The 12,062-nt window shown below is 44.1% G+C and overlaps 1 long non-coding RNA gene across 1 annotated transcript in view; it reads right to left on the reverse strand.

Moving 5' to 3' along the window:
• LOC309337465 overlaps positions 1–12,062 on the reverse strand; it is a 251,399-nt gene that overhangs the window by 151,467 nt on the left and 87,870 nt on the right. The window lies entirely within an intron of this gene.

Consider the following 12,062-nt stretch of genomic DNA (forward strand, 5'->3'; position numbering starts at 1 on the left):
TTGCTTCTCACTGTGGTTCATTATTTATTGCTAGCTACTTAAAGGCTATCGAGAAGAGAGGTGGCTCCCCCGTCCAAAATAGACAACTCTGCTCTCGGCAGTATTTTGTTTTATAGGTAATGGACAAGGTGTTAATAAAAGGTGGTGCTGGGAACCTGTGGTCCTTCAGATATTGTTTGGCTCCAACTCCCATGTGCCCATGCCAGATTGGCCAGTGGTCAGGAATGATGGGAGTTGTAGTCCAATGACTACATGGTGGAGAGGCTACAGCTTCCCCACTATGGATGGAAGAGGTTAGGCAAGGTTGGCCTGAGATCTAATAGAACTTGGGTGGGCTTGAACCACCAACCTTCTGGTTAACAGCCAGATGCACTGAGCCACTGATGACAAGGTTGGTGCCAGGCAGGTCCCCTCAGGGAAATCATTCCATCAGGAGGCACATGACCATGGCAGTGGGGTTAAATGGGCAGCCCCACATTATATTCATATTGTTCCTACATTTGAGAGAGCTACTCATGGAAGCAGATTGCTGGGTCTCCCTGGGCAGTGCATCCCATAACCTGGAGGCTGCTGCCAGGAAGGCCTATTCCCTCATCCCCGCGGGAATGAGGGCAATGTTTTCCCTGGCATTTGAGTCTTCTGGCAGGGGGACGTGGAATGGATTCTCTCTTTGTGACTGCAGTGTATCCTTTCATTTTGTGGTTTGAATCACCCTTGTTATTCACGCTGTGCACTGCTTTAGGTACTCGGATGAGAAAAGCACTTAATGGGTGCATTTTATAGAGAAACGTAAACAATAAAGATGTGTGTCTGTTTTGAGTGGCAAAGGAAATAGAGGTCATGACAATAGGGGGCAAATATGCACCTATGCAGTTACACTTATTGAGGCTTTTGTCAAGTTCTAGGTATTTTTCCTTATGTTGTGATATAACATTGCAGTCCAAATGTAAGAACTGTTGCGTTGATCCATTAATGTTGGAATATGTCCAACCAAGAGTAACCATGCTGAAGCCAGGATATGATGCAGATGGGCCATAAGGGCAAGGATGCTTTGTTCCGTTATCTGAATCATCACACCTGGGTGTCCCAATTATGCCTCTTACGAGCGAGGAAGAAAACTGTTCTGATAGGAACAAATGGGGTGGGATGCTCGATGTAACGGAGGAACGTCTGTTGATTTCAGTTAGGCTTACAGCATGTAATTGAATTATTTTGGGGGGAAAGTATAGTTCAAACCTTTTGAATTCTGCCCCTCTGTTCTTAATTAATCAGCCCCTGCTAGTCCTGGCAGATTATTATGCTGTTCATTAGCATTCAGTGAGGCTACAGGAGTCGGGCTTCTGAATAAAACGCCATACAAAAGAGAAAGGATGCTTTTTAGAATCTCCTTTGTCTAGTTGTTTCTTAATTGGCAATTCTTTAATAATTATTGTTTACTTACGATCTGCGTCATTTCATTTAGCAAAGAGAAAAGCAAAATAGAGGCAGTAATGAGTATTATGATCACTCTAACCTTCTTGAAAATAATACCAATAATAATCCCCATCCCTGCAATATGCATGTACACTCTACATTGGGAGCAAAGCAACAGAACTTGCAATAAGTTACCTGTGTGTGTGTGTGTGTGTGTGTGTGTGTGTGTGTAGACAGAAAAGCAACCTGTTCTTTCTCTTCACTGGTTCCTACTTGCTGGTAAAGTTTATTTAGTTCAAGCTGATTAGTGTGAGCTAGTCTGTGTTCGTGCATCCATCTTGGTCACATGTACCTAGAATGGCTTTGCTTACCTCAGTTCTAAAACTTAATCTTCCTTTATCCTTTCCACTAGCAGCCTTACCAGACTATTTCTCGCTACACATCACTACAATATAGTTACCAAACTCCAACACTATATGCCTGCCTTTATATATGGACAGTTACAATCTGTGTTTAGAAAAAGTGGGGGATTCTGAGTAGAATGGTAGCCATTTTGTCAAAGGTGGAGTCCTTTTCCTTTACCTATACAAAAATGAATGTAGGTTGGTGCTTGGTGTTGACCCTGAAACTGTTTCTGACACCTGGCTCCCTGGGCCTGATTCCTGTTTGGGTCCACAATCCCTTTAAAACATGGCAAGGATTTTAGGGAAAGGGAATTGAAGAAGCTCAGCAAGTGAAAAGCGCCTTCCCTTAAATTTAGAGTAAAATTCTGCTAAATTGGGGGCCCTGTGAAGTAAGAAGAAGGGAGAAACAAGCTAAGAGGAAGGCACATTTGGCAAACTCTCAACGTGATCAACTCTTGCCCAGAAACCTATGTCCCCACTGTGGAAGGACGTGTGGATCCAGAATTGGCCTCCACAATCACTTACGGACATACTGTTAAGACCATATTCATGGAAGACCATCTTACTCGGCTATGAGTGATTGCCAAAGGGAAGAAGAATGTTTCAAGAGGATTCGTTGGCAGAGGCTCCAACTGCCAGTAGTTGGTGCAAATATGCAAAAAGACTCAGTGCCTTGCTATCATGTCTTGAGTGTGCCAGGCATCCAGTGACCCACTTCTCCTTGAACCATGACCCTTGTAAAACCTGTGTGCCTTGAAACATATATTCCAGTGGAGAATACGACTCTGAAGACTCATGCTCTCAATATCAATACACCGCTTGCTAAAAGATGGTGCGCATGACAACGCAAAAGATGCACTTAAGAATAATTTGACAGCTGCATAGATAGTATTGACATAGCGTCTGGGCTCTGATGTTAAGAACGCTGAACTATCTAATATTGCGCCATTACTTCATGTCTCGTGTACCCTGTGGTTAGAATAGTCTACAAACCCCTTTTAAAATCCGAAGCATATATGATTGCAAGTGACAGAAGATCAACAACGAACAGCAGCAACAGTCTGCCTCTTTTTCAGTTTTGGACTTCCCAAACCATGATGTATGCACCAGTCGTAATGGTGCAGAGAAAGGTGTGCCAATATGGACGCGATTGCTGTGTTGCGTTTGAGCTATTATCCCATGAAACAGTACAGTGGTACCTCGGGTTAAGAACTTAATTCGTTCTGGAGGTCTGTTCTTAACCTGAAACTGTTCTTAACCTGAAACACAACTTTAGCTAATGGGGCCTCCTGCTGCCACTGCGCCGCCGCTGCACGATTTCTGTTCTCATCCTGAAGCAAAGTTCTTAACCCGAGGTATTATTTCTGGGTTAGTGGAGTCTGTAACCTGAAGCATATGTAACCTGAAGCGTATGTAATCCGAGGTACCACTGTATCAGGAAATAGGCTCACATGGTGAAAATCAGGAATGGAGAACCCTCTTCAGTCGTAAATCCTCATGTCTTTAGTGCAAATACTGAAGGGAGGTTCTAAGAGTGTTCAGCAGTTGCCTCCCTGTGATCATGAACCTTGCATTATCATAGGGACACAAGAAGAGCCTCCTGGATCAGACCCCTGACCCATCTAGTACAGCATCATATTGTCACAGTGGTACCAACCAGATGTGTGTGAGAAAGCCACAAGCAGGATCTGAGAGAAAAGCCCTCTCCCTTCCTGCAGAAATAGCAGCAACTGGTATTAAGAAACATGGTGACTCCAACTATGGAGGTAGAACACAGCTACCAGGGTTAGAGGCAGGTGATTAGCTGTGGGAGGAGCTTATCAGAGCTTGCAGGGCAGCAGCTGAAGAAGGAGCAAAAAGGGTTTTCTTGTGTGTGTGTTTCTTGTGGCTGATTAGCTGCTCTCCCTGTGCAAAGGTCAGAGGGGGCAGGGTTTCTGTTGAGGCAGGTGATTAGCTGTGGGAGGAGCTTATCAGAGCTTGCAGGGCAGCGGCGCGCGCAGTTAGATCCATCTTTTAGATTTAGGGGAGCTAGTCTCAAACGTTTGTTGGGGAGACCTAGGTTTTTTTGGGGGGGAGTTATTTGTCCTGTCTTCATGCTTTTTATGATGGAGGACCGCTGTAGCCACCCCCAACGACACATTCTCAAGATGGAGGGTGAGGGAACAGCTGCAGTCGCCTGCGGTTCCTGCGCAATGTTTGCCATCTTGCCAAAGGTTGCAGGCAGCTTTACCTGCAGCAATTGCATGTTGATTGCCCTCTTAGAAGACAAAGTCCAGCAACTGGAGGAACGTGTAGCTACGCTCCAAAGAATTAGAGAGCTGGAGCTCTTCTTGGAAGCAACAGAGCACACCTTCTCCACCAAGGAGGAGACAGGGGACTCTCCTGAGAAGGAGGCTAGTTCACCAACACAGGAGCCAGATATATGGAGAAACATGACTCAAAGAAGTAGGAGGCCCAGGGTTCGCTCTGATTGTTTAGAAATACACAATCGCTTTGAGGTCCTCTCCCCTAGCATGGAAGACGAAGAGCAGACTCCATTTGAGGATCTCTCCCTCATTACAGTCGATCAGGTATATGAAGACGAGCAGCAAAGCCAGTCCTCAGGGAATGTGCAAGCAACCTTGGAACGGACAGCTCATGGAAGAACCCCGACCAGACCTAAGAGGAGGCGTGTAGTGGTGATAGGGGATTCCCTACTGAGGGGAACAGAAGCAGTGATCTGTGGGCCTGACAAGATGTCTCAGGAAGTGTGCTGTCTCCCCGGGGCTAAGATCCAAGATGTAACTGAACGACTGCAAGGAATCATAAAACCCACTGACAAATACCCCTTCCTCTTGGTTCATGTGGGAACCAATGACACTGCAAGCAATAGCCTCCAGAAGATCAAAAGAGACTACGAGGCTCTGGGCAGGAAATTGAAGCAATTAAATGCACAAATTGTCATCTCATCTGTCCTCCCAGTTGAACGACATGGCCCAGGGAGAGAGGGAAAAATAGTGGAAGTGAACAGCTGGCTGTAAACAGGAACGGTTTGGATTCTTAGATCACGGACTGCAGTTTCTTGAAGATGGACTTCTGGCAAGCGATGGGCTGCACCTCACAACGGTTGGGAGGAATGTTTTTGCCAAAAATCTCAGAAACCTCATCAGGAGGGCTTTAAACTGACTAATGTGGGGGAGGGAGACAGTGCTCCTGAAGGTAGGAGTCTATCAATTGATGAAGATGATCATCCAAATGTCATAGACCAAATGGAGCAAACAGCATGCAGACCTAGTGGTGGGAGGAAAAAATCCTTAAATAAGAGACACGAGGGAATGATTAATGGACTTCAATGTCTGTACACTAATGCGCAAAGCATGGAAAATAAACAAGATGAGCTTGAGCTCTTGGTACAGCAAACTAAATATGACATAATAGGCATCACTGAAACCTGGTGGGATAAGTCCCACGATTGGAATGTAATAATGGAGGGATACAATCTATTTCAGAGAAACAGACCAGATAAGAAAGGAGGAGGAGTGGCGTTATATGTCAGGGATGTGTATACCTGTGAAGAGATCCAAGATTTAGAACCTCAAAGCCAAAGTGAGAGCATTTGGGTCAAAATTAAGGGAGAGAAGAATAACAGTGACCTCATTGTGGGAGTTTACTATAGATCCCCAAGCCAAACGGAGGACATAGATGATGCCTTCCTGGAACAGATGGCCAAGCATGCAAAAGGAAGGGAGATAGTAGTAATGGGGGACTTCAATTACCCGGATATTTGTTGGATGTCAAACTCAGCCAAGAGCATAAGGTCAAACAGATTCCTCACTGGCCTTGCAGACAACTTCATTGTCCAGAAAGTGGGAGAAGCAACAAGAGGAACAGCCATTTTAGATCTGGTCCTAACCAATGTTGATGACCTGGTTAGTGGGGTAGAAGTGGAAGGATCATTAGGCGCGAGTGATCATGCTCTTCTGAAGTTTACTATGCAGCGGAAAGGAGCAGCCAAGCATACTAGGACTCAATTTCTTGACTTTAAGAAAGCCGACTTCATAAAACTTAGGGAAGTGCTGGGTGAGATCCCATGGACAGTAATACTAAAAGGAAAGGGAGTTCATGATGGCTGGGAGTTTGTTAAGAGGGAGATAGTAAAAGCACAACTTCAGGCAATACCAATGAGACGGAAACATGGAAGGTGCCTAAAGAAGCCAGGGTGGCTATCTAAAGAACTTTTAACTGAGTTAAGATTAAAAAAGGATGTGTACAAAAAATGGAAAAGGGGAGGAATTCAAACAAATAGCCAGCACGTGTAGACACAAAGTCAGAAAAGCTAAAGCACAGAATGAACTCAGGCTTGCTAGAGAGGTTAAAAGCAACAAAAAAGGCTTTTATGGGTATGTTTGTAGCAAAAGGAAGAACAAAGAAACAGTGGGGTCACTCAGAGGAGAAGATGGTGAAATGCAAACAGGGGACACAGAAAGGTCTGAACTCCTCAATGCCTTCTTTGCCTCAGTCTTCTCCGATAAAGAAAACAATGCCCGACCTGAAGAATTTGGAGCAAATGATTCAGCAGAGGAAACACAGCCCAGAATAACTAAGGAGATAGTACAAGAATACTTGGCTAGTTTAGATGTATTCAAGTCTCCAGGGCCAGATGAACTGCATCCAAGTGTATTAAAAAAACTGGCAGATGTGATCTCAGAACCACTGGCAGTCATCTTTGAGAATTCCTGGAGAACAGGCGAAGTCCCGGCAGACTGGAGGAGGGCAAATGTTGTCCCTATTTTCAAAAAGGGGGAAAGAGAGGACCCAAATAATTACTGCCCAGTCAGTCTGACATCAATACTAGGGAAGATTGTGGAGCAGATCATTAAGCAAACAGTCTGTGAGCACCTAGAAAGGAATGCTGTGATCACCAATAGTCAGCATGGATTTCTGAAAAATAAGTCATGTCAGACTAACCTGATCTCGTTTTTTGAGAGAATTACAAGCCTGGTAGATGAAGGGAACGCAGTGGATGTAGCCTACCTTGATTTCAGCAAGGCATTTGACAAGGTGCCCCATGATATTCTTGTAAAGAAGCTGGTAAAATGCGGTCTTGACTATGCTACCACTCAGTGGATTTGTAACTGGCTGACTGACCGAACCCAAAGGGTGCTCATCAATGGTTCCTCTTCATCCTGGAGAAGAGTGACTAGTGGGGTGCCACAGGGTTCTGTCTTGGGCCCGGTCTTATTCAACATCTTTATCAATGACTTGGATGATGGACTCAAGGGCATCCTGATCAAATTTGCAGATGACACCAAACTGGGAGGGGTGGCTAACACCCCAGAGGACAGGATCACACTTCAAAACGACCTTGACAGATTAGAGAACTGGGCCAAAACAAACAAGATGAATTTTAACAGGGAGAAATGTAAAGTATTGCACTTGGGCAAAAAAAAAATGAGAGGCACAAATACAAGATGGGTGACACCTGGCTTGAGAGCAGTACATGTGAAAAGGATCTAGGAGTCTTGGTTGACCACAAACTTGACATGAGCCAACAGTGTGATGCGGCAGCTAAAAAAGCCAATGCAATTCTGGGCTGCATCAATAGGAGTATAGCATCTAGATCAAGGGAAGTAATAGTGCCACTGTATTCTGCTCTGGTCAGACCTCACCTGGAGTACTGTGTCCAGTTCTGGGCACCACAGTTCAAGAAGGACACTGACAAACTGGAACGTGTCCAGAGGAGGGCAACCAAAATGGTCAAAGGCCTGGAAACGATGCCTTATGAGGAACGGCTAAGGGAGCTGGGCATGTTTAGCCTGGAGAAGAGGAGGTTAAGGAGTGATATGATAGCCATGTTCAAATATATAAAAGGATGTCACATAGAGGAGGGAGAAAGGTTGTTTTCTGCTGTTCCAGAGAAGCGGACACGGAGCAATGGATCCAAACTACAAGAAAGAAGATTCCACCTAAACATTAGGAAGAACTTCCTGACAGTAGGAGCTGTTCTACAGTGGAATTTGCTGCCAAGGAGTGTGGTTGAGTCTCCTTCTTTGGAGGTCTTTAAGCAGAGGCTTGACAACCATATGTCAGGAGTACTCTGATGGCGTTTCCTGCTTGGCAGGGGGTTGGACTCGATGGCCCTTGTGGTCTCTTCCAACTCTATGATTCTATGATTCTATGATTCTAATGGCCTCATCCTCCATGAATTTGTCTAATTCCCCTTTAAAGCCACCCAAGTTGGTAGCCATCAATGCCTCTTTTGGGGCTCAGTTCCACAGTTTAAGCATGCACCGTGTGAAAAAGCACATACCGTATTGGCCTGAATATAAGCCACACTCCCCCCCCCCCCAAATTCTGACAGTGAAAAGTTAAAAGCGCAGCATAAATTCGTGACCTTACAAAAATCGGCTTTTACGATATCACTGCTGAAACAGATATACAGTAAAATAGAACCAAAAATGTTTTCTTGCCAATTTGCGAGCTTGAGACTGTTCATGTTCCAGTGAGTGCCTGCGGAATTGTAGCAATTTAATAGTGATTTGCAATTTTAGCGATTGTACGGTAACTTTTGCGGGCTTCCACGATCAAAGGTTTAAATTGGCTCGGAGTTACAATTCTACTGACCGCAGATTTTCAGTCTGTAACCCAATTTTGAGGGAGCAGTTTATATTCGGGTATTGTCTTTTTTCCCTTTCCCCCCTTGAAGTTTAAAGGTGCGGCTTATTTGCGGGTGCGGCTTATATTCGGGCCAATTTTCTCTGTCCCCAATCCTCCAAATGTTCAACTTCACTGGATGCCAGAATTCAGAATAACATTTATTGTGTTAGGACAATCACAACTTTCAGAATGGTAAAGAAATCACAATTAAATTTAGTACATAAGAATTAGTACATAAAATATCTGCATGCCCTTGATGTCAACAAAGCTTGACTTGTAAAGCAAATGAACATCACTAAAACAAAAATCAGATAAAAACTTGACGGGTGGCATGAACAGATTTTATCGGGATACAGTCACGCTGCAGTCACTCCTTTGTCATTCCCTTGAGCAACCAATAACCGAACGGGGAAGTATTTTATCTGGCTTGCGCTATGTTATTCTGCTTAAAGATTGTTTCACTGGTTTTTATTCTGTATTCAAGGCTGCTACTTAAGAAAAGCACCGAACCTCTCCCCACCAGCGTTACTGCCACTGAATCCAAAAGAACTCCTGCATTTGGCAAAACAGATGCCTTGTAAAGGATTAGTCCCATTAACAGAGAACAGGTCTATCAGTAGTATTAGCAACAATACCGAAATGGAACCTCCAAGTCCAGAGGTGCTATATCCCTAAATTCCAGGCATTGAGGAAAAACAACTAGGGAGGTCTGTTACCTGCATGTCAGGCTTGTCATAATCTTCTCATAGGTATCTGACTGTCCAGTATTAAAGGATGAGGGACTAGTTGGCCCCTTGGTCTGATCCATCAAGATTTTTTTTTAATGTTCTCTGTCATCCGTGGCAAATATATACACTGTTTTTAATTATTTAATGTGTAGATTGCCTTGGCATGGTGGTTTAAGTGGCAATTAATAATAATGATATACATGTGTCTGGGATATTCGAGCCAGGTTTATCCAGCCCATCCTATATAAGTTCCCTGGGTGTTCAGAACAACACAACATCTCCCTATTACTACAGGACAAAAGCCCAGAAGACACATATTCAGTTGCCAGATTCTGCACTGCCAGGATAGATACTCCTCGAAGGTTGGTCTATGCTACAAATCAGTCCTAAAATGAAGGCCCATATCAGTCCTAAAATGAAGGCCCATCTGTATCATTGAAGCCTCACTCCATATACGGTGGTACCTCGGGCTACAAATGCTTCGGGTTATGTGTTTTCAGGTTGTGGACCGTGGGAAACCCGGAAGTACCGGAAAGGGTTACTTCCGGGTTTCACCGCTCGCACATGAGCAGAAGCCCCAAATTGCATCACGCGCATGCGCAGATGCAGGTTACGAAAGCTGCGGGTTGCAGACGTGCCTCCGTCACGGATTACGTCCGCAACCCGAGATTCCACAATAGCTATTTTAACTGGTCTTTTTAAATTCTTCTTATTAGTTTTTATTCACCCATTATTTATGCTTAATCAAGTATTCTATGTATATGTTTTAATCTACGGTTGGTTCTTGCTCCCATTTATTTAATAATTATTCATACTGTTATGCTGTTTATTTAGATGTTTTGCTTATGCTGGTCTGGGACTGAATAAAGTAAATTCATTCATTCATGTGTCTGCAGAAGGGAGCAGACTGGTTTCAGGAGTGCTTTGCTCTGCTCTGCCTTGTTGCCTCTACTGCCATTTGAGACGTTCTTTCTGCCTGAACACAACCCAGTGCCTAGAAGTGGAGCAGCACAGGTAGGGTAAGGGAAGTGACAGCATGGGGTGGGAACGGCTATGGAGGGAGAAACGGTACCCTGATCAATTGAGTCCCTTCTTCCTAAGTTATCTCTCTCTCTCATGCTCTTGTTAACTCCCAGGCTCCAGCATGGAACTGAGCAGCCGGGAGGACATCAAATGATATAAAACTATTTGGAAAGAGGGGGAACACTATTCTAGCCAATCTGCTCCCTCTTCTCAAGCAATTTGCAAATTTCAAGTACACGGATCTGAACTGCAAACATATCGCTTCAGTTCAGATACTACTGTGATTTTTTTAAAAAAACAACAGGTAGCAACCCTATAAATGCTGCAAAATCTTAATTCTTGAATTTACCATTAAAGGTTTAAGATTGGGCAACACACTCAGACTTCTGCCATGCAAGCTTGACTTTTGCTATCAAATCCAAGCTATCCAATGGTTAACAGAGAGAGTTGCAAATACAGAAAATAACTTATACAGCAATCATGGGTTGGGATCAGTAAAAGAACATATCACCAGCAGAGGTAAAGTTAATAAAACTAAAGGGTATTTAGAATAAAAATAACACAATTACTACAGTGAGTCACCAGCACATAATATCCTCAATTAAAATCAGATTAGATGACGCTGGAGAAAATTTCATGCAGGGACTGCAGTCCTGTGCATTCTTATGCAACTCAAAGTGGGACTTAGCATCTGAGTAAAGATGCTAGCATCTAGTCTTATTTTCAAAGGACACCCTACAATGTATCTATCCCCTATGACAGAGAAGGGGAAACAGCTGTTGCTGGACTACAGTTCCCATCATCCCCACTGGCCAGTGGCTGGGCCTGATGGGCGTTGTAGTCCAACAACAATGGGAGGGCACCAGGTCCCCCACACCTGCCCTACACTATATCGTTTCAAGGCAGCTTACATGAAAATAACAAACGCCAAACAATAAGAAAGGAAACCCTGAAAACTGCTGCTAAAAGATTAAGGAGGATCTACCTGTGTTGAGGATTGGGGCTGCAATTCTAAACACACACATAATTGGTAAAGACCCACCTAAATCCATGTGCCTTCCTGGCCTTCCTAATGGAGCTTTGAACAGTTTTAAGTTACAATCCTTAAGCACACAAACTTGTAAGTAAACTTCTATTGAAACCAACCAGGTATTGATTTCAGTGAAGCTCAATTCCAAATCTATTGGTGAGATGAGGGAGGGAAATTATACAGGGGAGGTAGCAGCACCTTTCAGCCTGGGTACTCCTAGCAACATACTGTTGGATGCCACCCCAGTCTCCAAGTAGTGTGAGATGCCAGGGCTTCCAGGCGCTTACCCAATGTTTGGTTTCCTCAGAATGAGGGACAGCGGAGACTGCGTTGTCTTTAGGACATATGGTTTATTTACACATATATACAACCCAGGTTTAGGATAGAGGGGCTCACAGAACCAACACCCCAAAAGTTCTTGCTTTTACCAGTGACAGCCTTAGATTCTAGCAGAAATCAAGCATCTCTTTCTCTCTCTCTCCTGTTACAGATAGGTAGCCGTGTTGGTCTGCCATAGTCAAAACAAAACAAATTCCTTCCAGTAGCACCTTAAAGACCAACTAAGTCAGTTCTTGGTATGAGCTTTCGTGTGCATGCACACTTCTTCAGATACACTTCTTCTTCTTCTTCTTCAGGTATCTGAAGAAGTGTGCATGCACACGAAAGCTCATACCAAGAACTGACTTAGTTGGTCTTTAAGGTGCTACTGGAAGGAATTTGTTTTGTTCTCTCTCTCCTGGCTGCTCTCAAGCTCTCTCACATAGGTTTTTCTCAGTATCACCCATGTGCTCTCTGGCACAGGGCAACTTCTTTCGTTATAGTAACAAT

This window comes from Podarcis erhardii (genome assembly GCF_964252035.2).
Source record: "Podarcis erhardii genome assembly, chromosome: 2".
Taxonomy (NCBI): Eukaryota; Metazoa; Chordata; class Lepidosauria; order Squamata; family Lacertidae; genus Podarcis; species Podarcis erhardii.